At 39.8% G+C, this 15,953-nt stretch overlaps 1 protein-coding gene across 7 annotated transcripts in view; it reads right to left on the minus strand.

Annotated features, from left to right (window-relative positions):
• Nucleotides 1–15,953, minus strand: part of nrip1a (nuclear receptor interacting protein 1a) — a 41,275-nt gene that overhangs the window by 15,550 nt on the left and 9,772 nt on the right. The window contains exon 2 of one of the 7 annotated variants that reach the window (XM_015341361.2): nt 4,952–5,101. The exons of 4 other annotated variants lie outside the window; for them this stretch is intronic. The gene's annotated coding sequence lies outside the window, so the exon portion shown is untranslated. 2 more of the 7 variants (XM_015341365.2, XM_015341366.2) reach the window with 2 other exon arrangements.

Consider the following 15,953-nt stretch of genomic DNA (forward strand, 5'->3'; position numbering starts at 1 on the left):
TTGATTGTACAGTCGATAATCTTGAAGACCTGCTACCAAAGAGAGGACATTTAGCCCATCTAGCTTCTTGAAATGTTAGTAGCTAAATGATCTAGGGATCTCACCCAGCTACTTACTGAAAAAACCCAGGGTATCAACTTTACAACATGGATATGTTACTAGTTTGAGACTTCCACAACATTTATGGAGAACATGCAACCTGTTTAAAATGAACTTGCACATAGTTTTCAATGTTTCCTCTAGTATTTGAATCAGGTCCCAACCCACTAAAGTAGAAATATAATACCAGAGGCTTTCTCATAAGATGCTCCTTCATATTCAGGGTTTCTCCTCTTATATTTATAGTTTATACTCCCATAATACCTCCATGGAATAATATGCACTTGTCTACGTTAAATGTCACCTGCCCAGTCTTGAATTTATCAAAGTATTTTTAAAATTCCATTGCATTTTCTACTGTGTAGAAAAATAGTATTTTGATATCACCAGTGAACCTGACTGGTTTATAGCAGCAAAGGAACAAGTAATAGGTTTATTCCATGCTGAAAAAAAAGAAGAAAGAAAACAACGTTTCATCTGTGGAGCCTTCTTCAGGTGTGAGAAAGACCAACATAGTTTACAAAGACAAGACGTTTATAGCAGTCATAGCAGAACACGGACATTTGCTTTTGAATCAGAGCACTGGTCCTAATTCAGTTCTCCGTGGTAATTACGTCAGCCATATCTGAATATTCCCATTTTTTTTCAAGCAAATTGAGACCCTTGATTCCTGAGCTTTCACTCCTGTTTGATGTGTAATGTTACAACTGCATCTTCTTTCCTTTGTGTTTTTATCGTCATGTTTTGTTAGTCATTTCTCCAATTACAACACAATTGTATGCTGGTGCTGTAAACACTATCTATTTTATACCCAATACTCCTAAAATTTAGGTTTAAGCGCTTCACTACTTGGTCCTTTTATAATCTGTTTTTTCATTGGGTTATCTTTCATACCATTACCACTGGATCCCCCTCTGCAGATTTTATTTGGATTCATCCCCATCTTTTTTAGTTGCAACTCGTCCACAAGACTACATTTTTTCCTGCCCGTGCTAGGATCTTGTATCCTTTTTGGAGGATGTGAGCTGCCACAGCTCCAGGGAGATGGCATACTGCAGTTGACTCAGGATCTCCCTCGCACTGATCCCAAGACTGACTACTGCCACCTCTCTGTCTCTCAAGATTCTGGTGCTGATGGGGTTATTGTGATTCCTTGAGAACTGCTGTCTCTTCTATGGCGATGTTCTATAAGCTGCTGTCTTGAGTTGCCCAGATTTAGCTATCTGTTTCCAGGCCCTGGAACAAACTTGTACATTGTTGTAAAGTTAGGTGACATTGTGACAATATCGGCTCATCTTTTGGTTTCTGTATGTTCTGATAATTAGGAGATACTACCATGATTGTTGAGATTTGAAAGTTCCTCCACGATGCTCTCCAAGTTTCTGGAGCTCCGATTTCAAAGCATTCACTTTTTTAAGGAGCCATTGGATTCTGTGGCGTTTTCCACAGATATAGTCTTACAGAAGAGAAAAGGTACTCCTATTTTTTAATGCATAGAATCGCTTTTGAAACCATTATGTTTTTATGTTGTTCGGGATGAGCAAATGCTAAATTTTGTCTTGTTACAGTAATAAAAAGTCAAAGTTATTACCATTCATGCAATGCTTTTCAGACAACACTGTAGCCTTTAATTTTTTTTGTCCTGATTTTTCTAAACTTAATACTTTATTGAACTAGATATATTAATTGAGAACAAATGTTCACTTACAATGAAAACCTGGGGTACGCGTTTATAAAGCAGATTATTTATTGGAGTAATGCAAGTGAAGCACCTTGCCTAACTGTACAACAAGTGTCCCACCGGGAATGTGAACCCAGTTCCCTAACTATTACTTCACATTGCAGCCATTCAATATCTTCTTTAGCATTTTGCTTGTAGGCTCTACAACCCGAGCTCTCCAATGACAAAAAAAACATGCTGTCAATTCCATTAATATCTTTCTTTTCTTACATATTAGTGCTCATCCATTAAAACAAACTAAAGATATTTAATTAATACCTCTAATTAATTAGATCCACCTAGCCTACTAAAAGATAGAATGATTCAATAAGGCCTTCTAGAGGAAACTTCAACTCAACTCAAAGTAAAAAACAACGATGGGACAGAGAAATACTGTGTCTGCCACAGTGCTCAAGCTCTAGAGTTTCCTGACACCTCACTGCTGCCTTTTAATGCCTAAAAACATTTTCACAACTGGGTCAAAAGTCTGACAGAAAAAATATTTTTCTTAAAAATCATAAGGTACCCAATGTGGTTTTGGAAAAGCAAAGACTACACATAAATGTTTGCCACACAACCTGTAAAACATTGTATAAAGCATTGTTGAAAGCAATACAACATTAGTATTTAAATTATTTTAAAGTTTTAAAGTATCAGTAAAAGTTTAATGGAAGCAGTGAAGCCTGTAAGGTTATGAGCTGCTGCTGACGTAACTCCACTGTATTTGCAGAAAGAGGTCCTGTGGGTGACAACCCTCCCACAGGCAAACACTCCAACAGTTAACACAGCAGGTGGTTGTGGTAGATTTGTCAACTGCTTCCCAAGACACTTCTCTACCCAATAAAATTGGGAAGATCACAAAGTATGCCTCTCTTTAAACATCACATACAAAATTTGACTTTTTGGTATTTTTCTGGTAGGGTCTTTTAAATATTATGCTGCATTAGAAGCTACAACAACATGCAAGTGTTCATGGTGTATATTAGAAGTAAAATATTGTACGTTCTACTCTACTGTTGGAGCCAACTTTTACAAGAACATATAAACTCTCTACAAATACCATTGAATAAGAGAGCTGGGAAATCTCTCTGGATGCTTCTGCTTCTGCCAAAGTAACAAGAAACATCAGCACACAGGCAAACATCCCCCCCCCCCCTTCTTTGTAACTGAAATACTGTCCTCAGACCTGAGCAAAAGCTAAACAGGAGACTGCAACTTTTCAAACATGAATCTACTTCAGCACGGGACGTAGAATCTGCACAAAGTTTGAAGACCAAAATTCTTGTAAACACAGAACAACAAAAACAGTTCTTTTCCAGCAACAATCATACAACCATTTAAGCATCCTAATTCCATTTTTGAAAAATAAAAGCACATAAGTGTGTTACCTATTGAAGCATTTTAGAAGATTGTAGTGGAAACAAACAGAAAACAATGTCCATGCGACAGACCACATAACTTCAGAACAATGTATTAAAACCTAAAATATTCCTACATTTATGAAGGAAAAGTCATTACAAATATACAAAAATCAGGAAAGAAAACAAATCTAACTCTACCAACAGGCAACAGATATACTGTGAGAGATGCCAAAAAGGTTAAGTAGTCATGGCATGTTTTTCTTGTGTAATGCAAAACCAGAAACAAAATATACAGCCCTACCTTTCTTCCAAAGCTGTGATGCCAAGCACAGGTACACTGTAGTAATCAATTTGCTCTGCAGGCAGCAATGCTCCAGCAGAATACTAATGTGGATCCTTCTCTTCCTATCTCTCTCCTTCGACTTGACGCCCCCCTGTGCCCCCGTCCTGACCAATGCCCAAGGAGGGCGGACTGTCTTCTTCCCAGATAACAACTACCACTAATCAAGCATACGTGTACGAGGGCGTGGGATTACAGAGCTCGCACAGCCTGACTCAGGCACTGAAATACAGCTAAGTACATGCACAACAAGGTCAGCTTTAAACCTGTAGTAACCCAGCCAGCACTCTCCCCCACAGCCTTCTCCATGCCGACACACACTCGACCCACGCACGCACGCACACACCAACACGCAGAGGGGCGAGTCTGCTCGAGTGAACTAATTCATCACATTTTACTACTGACGGCTTTTTACCTCAGGGAAGGAAATTGCATCCTAGAGGAATGACAACAACAAGACACCGGCACAGATCCTGGGATTCTTGCCTCCGTTGCTAAGATGATGTGAAGCTACACTGCATATTTGCTTTTGTTACTTTGTGGTGGTGGGGGGGGGTTGTGATCACAACAAAGCAGAGACAGGGAAGCAGAGCAGGAGATGCGTAAGAGCAAGCCCTTCATCGCTTTAACCTGCCCTGGGGCACTTTGCACAGAAACCAGCACTAACCGTCTCCTCGAAGAGTTAAGGACATCTGCAGAGCAGCTTTACTGGCTTCCGAGAGATGAAGTTCTATTTCAAAACCTTCTGCAAAAATCTGTCAGCTCAAAGAAGACCATCTTTTGATTCTCATCTCATTGATGAATGATTTAATTACTTAAGTGCCAAATAACCCTATTTACAATAAAATACTTGAGTAAAACAACATGCTGAAAATAAGTGGGAAGCTTTTACACAATTAAAATTACTAATTTAATGCACTCTAACCAGTTTTTCAAGTTTGTGGAAGACCTTTTCTCAAACACCGACAGCACCGTTATAATAATGATAAACAATCTTCCATATCAATCATTATTCCTCACAGAACTGCTTTCATCAGCATCACAGTACAGGGGCAGACTCCCGAGCCTCTAACAGGCGGCAGGCTCCTGAGTTTGCAGTGCCAGAAATACTTCATAATGAGCATTACGAGGGTGATTATCACTTCTTGATGCAAGGACACAACCTTATCCTGCAAGTCTTCTACATAGCAAGACAGAACAAATAAATGACCAAAAATCAAAATACTTAGAACATTTATCATCATACTTTTGCCTGTGTTTGAAAAGAACTGGGGATGCAGCCAAGAGCTTGCAACGGTAACAAAACACCTTTTCAAAAAAAAAGATGGAAGAGGAGGGTACGCGTCGTGCCAAAACCTGTGCCCTTGACATACTGACATCAGGCTACAGTCATGTGACACTCTGTCATCCGCCACCTGGCAGAATCTCCACCTTCTCACGACCTCATCCTCCAGTGACCCGCGGCGCCGGGCTCGCAGGAGGCCCCTCCCACAGCTCCGCGGGGAGGTCGAGCAGGTCAGCGTGTCCTCATCTGTAATCCGCTGCCATTCGTCAGCAGCCCGGCTGGAGGAGGCAGGCTGGCTACAAGGGGAGAATGCCCAATTAGGCAGCTGTCACACAAAGCGGAGGCTGCAAAACCATCCCCTGTCGAAAGAAAGAGCAGCTGCGGGTGCCAATTACAGCAACCTATTAACCCTTCGGGCGCCGGAGGAAGAGGAGCTGGACCTGCACACCAGAGCCTGAGTGCCAGGCTCTCACACGGTCGTTCAAGACCGCTGATCGGGAGTCCTGGCTTTTCAACTGAAGCCCAATACAAATGACATTATTATTTAACGCATCTATTATTATTCTTTAATAATAAGATACTTTGTTTAATATTTAATACTGTGAAAGGGGAATGCCCTTTTCTACTATTTTGCTCTTTTAAATCAGATTCACATTAAACTGTATCATATCCAAAAAGTTTCAAATACTTTACAAGGAGAATAATGAAATCTTTCACCTACTTAAATTAAGGGTCACCGAGTTCTTATGGACCTGTTACTGTCAATATCAGCCAGGTTGTTCAAACTCAGAAAATAACAGCTGAGAGTTGCCGACAAATTGTCAAGAACTGCTGCAACATTCTACAAAATGTTTTTTTTTAAATCAGTAAAAGCAAAATGGAGGATAAACTAAACTATTCAGAACTGCAATTTGGGCCATATTTACCAAAGAGGGAACTCTGGATACCACACCTGCAAGATACATATTAAAGTGTTTAATGAGCCAACAAGGATGAAAACAAGAATTGACTACAACACTTTGCATCGTTCCCTTTCTCACACTTTCCAGCATCTTTTGATTTTTGCGGTTCTCAGAGAGCACGCAGTACAGTTACAGAATGATAGCAATTTAATCATAGATAAATGAAAGCCTGGAAGAGAGCAGGAGTTGACTCCAGACTGAATAATCTCAGCATTCTTAATTAAACGATTGAAGAAAAGCCAGTACATTAAAAGGGAAAGTGCGTCTGGGTCTCCTGCCTTTTTCCCCAGACAGGGAGGCAGTTAATAAGCAAACCTACTGTGGGCTTCATCGGAGCTATTAACTGAAGTCATCAGTGCAAACACGTGTGACCAAGAGGTATTCAGTATTTTCAAGGAAATTTCAAGGAAACCACTGAAACAGAATGCAAATATCCAAGGTTGCAAGTATCTAAGAGTGGTCCAAGTCCCCTCCACAAACACCAGAACAGGGGGTGTTTGACAAGCCCACCCTGCCTGTGCAAGACAACAGAACGAAGGGGTTTTCATTCTTGACGATTACAGGCAAAAAATAAAAAGCTGTCATTAAATAATATTCATGTTTCCTGGACTTCTGCTCTTTGGGATTTGGTGCAAGACCAACAGTAAGCAATGAGGGAACATCCAATATAATGTCTTCAAAGTCAAAACAGAAAGGTAGACAGGTAGATTGTGTGTAATTCAATAATAAGAAGAAATGTATAATATGATAATAAGAAATATTTTTGTATAGAAGATTTCATTTGTGTAACTACGGGCTGACAAATATCCCAGAGAGAGAGAATATAAAGAAGTAATGCCGTGCAGTTACCTGGGTAAACAGATGGTGTGTTATAAGAATAAGAAAGACCTAAAGTAGCAGTAACATTCACAAAATAGAGTCTCAATCAATCTCAGTCTCAATCTGGACTGCACTTTTAGCATCTTTGTATACAGTATTGCTTTTCCTGTACAGTTTGCATAAAAATGTGTCTGCATACTCTCAGAAATGATAATTCTACCGATTCTAGCAATCTGTGTAGGTGTAACGGGTGACTGCTGTTCTGGGGATGTGCTCTTGTACAGAAGCTTGGGGATCTTTCACTTTTTCCTCCAAAAGTCCATTCAACTGTCTTCCAGTGACACTTGTGATGCGAAGATAATTTCTATAAATACTTTTTTTTATGATAAAGCCCCATTTACCATGTCAATAAAAATGGATTAGCATAACCTCCAATGACAAATTAGAAGATAAAATTCAAAAGACTTATTCAGGAGCCTGCTTTTATTTTTAATGTCTCCAAGTTGCTGTGTTTTGCGCTGGGGAGAGGGGATTAGAGCCCCGCCCTCTGTGACTCACAACAGCCTCGCGTTCAGCAGATGGCCTCCGACTTGTGCCAGCTTGCCAGGCGTCACACATCACTGGCTGGGCTCTTGCCCCACGGTACGAGTCCCAATACAGCAGCAGAGCCATACAAACACAGGCCACTGCTTCAGCATGTCCGCCAACATGTGTGGCGGAGCGGAGGGCTGGTTTGCGTGGCAGGAACCTTCTCCCTTGGACACACGAGAATCTTAATTGGCCACAATCAGACCCTTCCACTTCTCTCCCCACACACACACACCATTTAGTGTGCCAGGCCTTCAGGTTCCTGCATGACAGCTGACACATTTAAATTAAGAATAAAATTAATTACAGGAAGTCTTATGTATCTATATTGTGTGTTGAGACAATACTGAAATGTATTTCAAGTGCAAAAGGCATAAAAAGGTGCTCATTGTACATTAATAAACCCCCAAGTTCTACATTGCAATTACATAAAGCTTTTTAAGAAATCTTTTTTTTTGCTTTTTTCTTTTACAAAAGTGCCAACTACAGTTATTGATTTCCAGCTGATCTAGTATCTTTTTAAAGATTTCCAAATGTAAACAGTATTCCAAACCTGCCCCATAAACTATCCAATGGGAGAATCTGTCTTCTAGTAGAAGGAGGATAGAAAACTCTTAATTCACTTGCTTATTATTTCCAGGCAGTTCCTACACTGTCCTCATTGGGAGTGTCCTCTTACCAGCTACCTGGAGATAAAGCTGGATTTAAGAGATAATGAGAAGGATGGAAACCGTAGGTGCATGTTGAGTGATCAGTTGGCATTCAAAGACTGCAGAATCTCCTGGTTTTGGACGTTGGCCCCTTTAAATAATTTAAATCTCTCTCTGTGTGCATTTCTCCATCTCTGTCTCCGCATATGTGTCAACTACAAAGAGTTTTTGAAGCCTTTCAGCTTCCTTATGTACATGTGTTCTCAACAAGCATGAGATGACTTTGTCACAGGTATGTCATAAAATTTCAAACGTTTAAGTAACAAATTGTATTTACAGTAGAGGAGTCTGTGCTGCCTCTCCCTGTGCACAGCAGCAGATCACAAAGGAGATTTCTCTGCACCCCCTTCCCGTTCTCCCTGTTATTGCTGAATGTCACGGGGTGGGTTAGTGTGACCTTGAGAGGCATCAGTAGCGCAGCAGGGTCGAGATGCCTGCAGGCGCCCTTGTACTGGATTTGCAAGACAAAAACCTTCAAACTAGCTGAAGGACATCTCAAATCTCTTTAAATGTTTTTTTCCCTCTAACTAATCTGTGTTGCTCTTAGGCGGATATGTGCCAGTCCGAAAAAAAGATTTTTTTCTCTGGACACTCTATCCTTAACCTTAGCACTGAGCTGATTGTGACAATAATCCAAATGTCTGGCTAGATGTGTTTTATAACCTCTTCACAGCCTGATTAACAATTCATGGCATGAATGAACGTTTTATTCACTTTAGTCCTCAAAATGTGCAGGAAAAAAGTAGCTCATGCTCTGGGGTGTTTCGGAGTTTATATTCGGGGACCAATGAGAATGTGCCAGCAGACACTACGTATAGCTGCATCCTGAGGGCTATCCTTCATCCTGAGCACAGGATACTGCCACAGTGGGCACAGGTCCACTCCAGTCTATCAGGGGATCACTCTTCTAGCTCTGGGGCCTTCAAGTTACATCTTGTTATTCTAGTGGGTGCATCAGTGACCTTTATTCCTAGCCCAATAAAACAGTTTTATGACTAGTCTCAGAATTACATGAATACAAAATTCTAAATAAGAACATGTTAAAGTTAACATATTAAATCACACTTTGCTTTTATACCATATGTGACAAAGTATCATTCATGGAACATATTAAACTTATTGATAAGGTTAAACACCAATTACATAATCCTCTTTAGTGATGAGTCCAATGTTAATTTCAGTATGCATGAACTGACTGACAGCAATTTTTGACAAAGAGGTGGAGGATAATCAGGTTCCAGGATGTATGCATTTTGTTTTGCCCTCTTTGCCACATAGAAAACCTAAAATGGTTACGTTTTCACTCAGGAGTCCCTGCATGACGCCATGATATTTCCTGAAACCGAGCAGAGGAGGATCTCCCCAGATTAACAGTTAAGATGCAGTGATCAGCACACACCATGGCCTTTGAGCATACATTTCAGCATTTCATGTCCTCGGTCTTAGAAAAATATTGACAGGATTTCAATTTCACAGGACGCTGTGTACAGTAAACAGCCCACATCTTTTGCAATGCTTGGAGACTAGACAAACCAAAGCAACATCATTGGTCTTAATTTAGCCACTAAAATTTAAATGGGGGCCTTTTTGATGCCAAATTATGCCAGATAAAAGATTAAGTTGCACATATCGCGTAAAGAGAACACCTGTCAGGGACTCAGATAAGCAACAGATGGAGAAGCTGAGCCTTTGGTGCAGAGGTCAAGGTTTCAGGACAAGGTCAAGGTCACAGTAATGTACTGCAGTCACAGCTCTCTTTTATACTCACCGTCATGGAAAAAGACTGCAACACACTGGGGAGTTATTCTATGGTATACCTCTATATTTAACATCCTATTGCAAATAGTTACTTTGAATCATGCTTTTTGTAGCCTACTTAAGATTTCAGAAATACCAAAACTCTAACTCTAACCATAGCTCTAATGCTAAAACATACTATAACATCTGCTGTGTCAGCTGCAATGGAAGCTGCTGACACTCGTAATGTTATGTCTGTTTGAACACCAGTCATAAAGGCCCATGAAAGTTTTACTATAATGTTACTTTAGCCTCTAAGAGGGTGTTTTATGTCTGAATGTTATGAAAATAAAGTAAGAAAGCTACACGGGGGCCTAAGTGAAAATGGAGAAACCTTTTGAATCTAGGCATCAAGATGATCACAGCTAGACAATTTCAGGATAACTAGCCCACGCAATTCACAGATCATGATATGAACTAATAATAGGCCAACCCACATCACGAGTCAAGGACCAGTATATAGAAGATCAGCTACATCTACTACCTACTTGCACGGCAGGTGGAAGACTATCATGGATTCATCTGCATGTTTTTCACAATCAAGCATGCTGTTCACAAGACGCACGCTGGCCCACTCCTCACATTGTGTAGAAGTGTGGCCTGGTCTCCGGAACAATCTCTCAAAAGCACTTCTCCCCAAACAGACTCCCATTACTCAGCCACCCAGCTCCCTGAACTGTGAGAAAGTAGGTCACCCTGACCCAATTTCATAGACCATGGAATACATTCTGTAAAGTTCCAGCGAGTTTGATCAAGCAGCTCTAAAGAGACAACCTTCATTAACCCAACCAATCAGAAACCAAGCTCTCATAGCCTCAAAAATGCATTAAACTCTTATCAGTATATGTCTGTGTAAGCCATGCACATCTTAATTAAATACCGCTTCCAGCAAAATGTATGCAGCAGGCAGCCACATTATTTCACCAGGTCCGTGGCTGCCTTTCCTCACCCAGCATGAAGGCTCCAGGTCTTTAAAAATCAACATTTTCTCATAAATAATTTGGACATGACATGAATTATTTAAGACATCAACAGAGCTCACATCTTAAAATTAATTCAATTTTTCCCCATTTAGGGGTGTTAAGATTTTAACAGTAATACAATTCTTAATATGACTCAAAACACAGCGGGCTAAACGGTGACTTTTCAAAAAAATCAAGAAAATGAATTGTGGGCTTTAGTAGACAGTTACTCCAGAATTGTGACTAAATGGGATATTTTGTTCAGTGTCTAGAACCTCTCACTAGAGAGAATATATTATAACACATTCTCATTATTAACCAAAAAACTATAAAGAAGTTGGTAAGTTTTTTTGTTGATATTCTTTCCCCTACACAGGGGTTTGATGACTTACAACAAGGCTCATTCTGAATTTGTCTCGCTCATCTAGGTTTGGTTCCAAGAACACACAAGACAACACAAGAACACACAATCTGCTTGGCTTCCTTATGAACCGACAGTCAGCTATTGATTTTTTTTATTCTTTTAGAACATATATATCCCTTTTGCTCTGTTGCAAATCTACGGCTGATAACTCTCCTCAGCACTAAAATAAATACTGTAGAATAAATAAAGGCAGACTTTAGAGAAATTGAAAATGTTCTTGTACTGAGATGCACACATTAAAGTGTTAACCTCAGCCTGACCTTCAGTATAAGGCTTGACCTGCCACTGATGATAAGCACTTGTTTAATTATATTCATCTACACGGATATGACATTGTTCATAAAACAATGAAGTCAGTCTTCTGCAAGGTTACTAAAAACTACAGACATAGGAATTTAAAAAGCAACTATTTACCTGTCTACAATTTTACAAACCTAATGAGAATTAGGTCCTAATAAACCCAGAAAAGGCAGAGGTAGACACAAATATGGAAGTTATATGTTAAGAGATACAAATTGGACATGGATATGTGTGTAATGTACAGTAAAAGAGTAAATTTTGAAGAAGAAAAAAATAAAGCATAGATCTTTATGATGTTATATAAATGCAAATACCTTTACCATTCAACATCACTTAAAAATTGTTCATATGAAACTTGAGGAGTATGTGATGCGCATGTGTCTAAGAACATTGATTTAGGTCTGCAGAGTTAGCTATAAAGGAAGCCTAAACAACTGTAACCAAAACTAACCTGTCATATCACTGACACACTTCTGTATGGCAACATCTGTCCAAGTCAAGAAACCACCACCAAATTCTCTTCTTGCCCTTCATTTATTTACTCACCTCACTCAGCCCACTAAAACTCTTCAGTTTTTCTGTTGCCTCATTTTTCTACAGGACATGAAACCAGGTTGACAAATCACAGGCTCAACCTATCACAGCCTAATCAACAAGGTCAGGTCACATGGCAAGACCACCGAAGTATGAGTCACCTAGCTACTATGGAAACCTCAATGAGCCATACCTGAAACTGCAATCACACACAAACACCAGTGTTCTGGTGCTCTATGGCTGCCGTCCCATCATCCAGGTGAGGCTCCCCATTACCTGTAAAGCACTTTGAGTGGAGCGTCCAAAAAAACATTACATAAGTGTAAGCAATTATTATTATAATTAAAAACATCATGCAGCCAAACTCAGTACCTGAGCTTTCACCCATCCATTCAAAAAAGCATTACTTACAACAGCTAATGTAAAGCCAGACTTCCTTGATTCTAAGTTGAATGTGATGCAATGCAGAAGCAGTTTAATGAAAGCACTGCAAAGCCATGGTGAGACGTATTGTGTACAAGCATGGCTTTCATGAGACCTGTAGGCGAAAGAGGGCAAAAGTCACCCAACAGCATCTCTAGCAGGTCAGAAAGGGCTTCACAGTGGAATCAGGGTGCAATTAAAGTCACTGCCAAGTTTTTAGGCAATAAAAACTAAACCCTAAAATCTGTCAAATTAAGTTTCTTCGTCTATAGAATATTCGATTTTATAGCATTTTATTAAACACCACCTCACTGAGAAGGAATACAGATTTATTTTGTATGGTTGTAAACATTATTTTAATGCATGCTTGCTAACTATAGGTATCAATTTAAGCATTTAAGAAAGCCACCTCTAAATTAAGTTGGAACAAGTGTCACATGATTGGGTACCCTTATGGACATTCTGAATATGGATTTTCCATTCTGAAATCGATTAGGAAAGAGGAACTGGAGAGACAATGAAAGTTTCTGTATAAAATCGAGGAATAAGACTTTGGTTCTGATCAGCTATTTTTGCACTGCATTGTGGCACAAAACCATATTTTGTTTAAAAGTAAACATACTTCTTTTTTACAAAACATGAGGAAACTAAAAGGAAATAGCTTGTTTCCATTGACACAGCTTATATCAACACAAAAAATGAACAGACACAGTGTCAAACCATAAGGAGTTTTGTTTTTTAACCAGTCTACTGACAACTTGATTTTTACCTTAATAAAAGGACTAATATTTTTGGGTGACCTTAACAGTCTGAAAAAGGGAAAGCTTTATAACGGAACTATATCCAGTCCTTCTACTCAATTGGTCCAACAAGTTATTTGAAAAAAGTATGCAAGATATTAATAGGGGATGCTTTCAAAGGCATGTGAAACTTCAACCAATCAACCACCTGATGACAGCTACACTGCTATACGTTTAACCTAAGTTGCCAGAAAGCATTGTTTAGGATTTCACTTTATTCTGAAGTGAGTCTGTAAAGCAACATTCACATTTCTGTCTAATACCGCAGCACAACAGTGCAACATTGTTTTGTAATAACTGTTTTTATTAAACTGGAAGAGCATGTTTTGTAACTTTTCCTTCTGTCCCCATGGAAGAATAAGAACTTTAATGAGGACCATAGAACAAGGTTCTATGTAACTCCATGGAAGTTGCAGAATATAAGAGTCAAGAAACCTGACTGCTACTGTTCTGCTAGTGGGTAGATACAAAACACAACAGGTCCCAGGTTATCAACAGTCTGCAAGATAAAGCTCTCAAAATGCATATTCACAACAAACCCAAGTCATTGGCTTAGAGACAATCACAAGTTGCAAGTATAGCAACCTCGACCTTTAAATGAACCACTTTCAGATCCCAGTCACTCACTATTTAGATACCTGAAGTACAGTAAGTGAATATGTTTGACAATATCCTCTCAAAATATGCCAGTCAAAAGGTTGATCATTTAAGCTGCTGGTTAACAAAGGTAAATATTTTAATAGCAGACAACACCCACTCTCTTCATTGGCTGCATTTGTACTGTTGATGTCTAAACCAGTTTGCTGTGATTGAAATGCTCTTATCTTCACAGCACTGCCAATGACAGCTTCAGGCTGAACGAACGGAAACAAACAAAATTCTGTCCTGGTTACATCTTAAAATACTTTCTTACAGGGGAAAACTCATTGAGTTCCCACTAAGTGATTGCAGTTCAGCCCAGTACGTAATTTAAAAGGCAGGGAACTTGTCCTAGAACCTGATGTTCAAAAAACTAATGGCAGGCACATTACCGAGTCACATGCTGTGTATGATCCAGGGACAACATCATTCATAGACAGAACGGTCACGGAGAAATCCACTCATTTCCCAGCGTAAATGAGAATTCTGTCAAAATATTTATTTGGTGATCAATCAATCATTTCCTTCATGCAAATGTATCTAAGAGCTCTAGTCGTTCACTCATTGGTTATCCCTCGTAGTCGGGGACGTTTATTTTCCTTTACATTGGGGGTGACTGATAAGAGCAATACTCGCTGTGCAGTCTCTGGCAGGTTGGGCAGGTGCAGAAAAGGTGAGGGAGGCACTGCCTACCTTCTCAAAATCTGAAATTGGCATCACAAGTATTTATATGCATTTCAATTTGTTAGCAATTGGCAAGCAAATGATTAAATAACTGTAACAATAACAGTAAATTTTGAATTTTATTTCAGAACCCCAACACAAATAAAGGTCAGAGTAGACTCATCACACTTCTTTTTTCCCCAGAGAGGAATAACGCCCAGCTTGACAGTGAGGTCAGGTGATAATGAAGCAGAAATCTACAGCCTTTGGTTGGTCGAATCATGTAATTACATCAGGGTGCTTGCTGAGCTTCAGCAACGATAGTCCAGCGTCTAATTATAACACTGCTGTCTATAAGCCTGCCAATTGAGTCTATGTAAATTGGAGTGTAAGAATAGCCAGCGCCTGCCCAACCACTGACCTCAGAGCACATGTAATCCGGTCATGGCACGCTCTCTTCAATGCTCTTGCTTTGCCTCTTCCTCCCAACATAAAGACACTGAACTTGAACATTTGTTTGAACTTGCTTTTACCATATTGTGGAAAGGCTTCTTCAGGCCTTCTGGTAGAACAGAACTTTGTTTGGGAGCCTGGAATATGACCCCTGGATATTATGACCAACCCAAAACAGCTGAAGATCACAGCTCCAGGTCTTGTGGTTCTGCTTGGAGGATATTGGTGTTTCTGTCCTCCTACTTGATACATAAAAACTTTCTCAAGTAGTGTAGGGGATACATCTTCAGTGCTTTTAAATAAATTAGCAGTGATGACTACATGATAGACAGTCAGTTAGGTTTCAGTTCTGATGGTGTTGGTCCTCATATGGCAAATGGATACACTTTCAGATTTTATGCGACGCTGTTTTTTTGTTTGTCAGTGTTGGCCTTCTGTGAAAGATGATGAGGATGAGCCTTCTGTGCTCTCTGTTGTTCAGGCACTTCATATGAGTGTTTATCTCACATGTTAATGCTGGGGCCATGTGCACATGGAGCTTGCTGATGGACAATGGCGATTTTCTGAATCTTATGGCAGCTCTAATGCCTCAGTAAATATGTTGACAGCTGGAGATCTACTTCTGTCAAGACACCTACTGCAGCAGCAGAATCACTGCTCTACAGGCTTCAATGGCTTAGATCAGAGTGGTTTTACTTGTGGACAGGGACATTGAAGGATGAAGGAACAGTTACTGTAGATCCCTATGAACACTGGAACTACATGGCGCTTCATGGTGCCCCAAGGATATTACTCAAAAACCACCTAGCCCTTCAATTTGTTTGGTACATGGAAACCCATTTTTAATGTGTTATTGGGAATCTTGTGAGATGGCACAATTTATAATGAATAAACAGTCTCATCAATCGTTCAATCCAAGATGGCAGCCAAACTAGGTAAACCATCTAACTGACACCTGAAGAAGACTCCACAGCCATAATGTTGCGTCTCTTTTCCCTTCCTTTCAGCATGAAAGGAACCTTCACTTGTTCCTTTGCAGCCATGTACATGCGGACGCAGCTACAAACTCATCAC

The sequence above is a fragment of the Lepisosteus oculatus genome, chromosome 5, assembly GCF_040954835.1.
Source record: "Lepisosteus oculatus isolate fLepOcu1 chromosome 5, fLepOcu1.hap2, whole genome shotgun sequence".
Taxonomy (NCBI): Eukaryota; Metazoa; Chordata; class Actinopteri; order Semionotiformes; family Lepisosteidae; genus Lepisosteus; species Lepisosteus oculatus.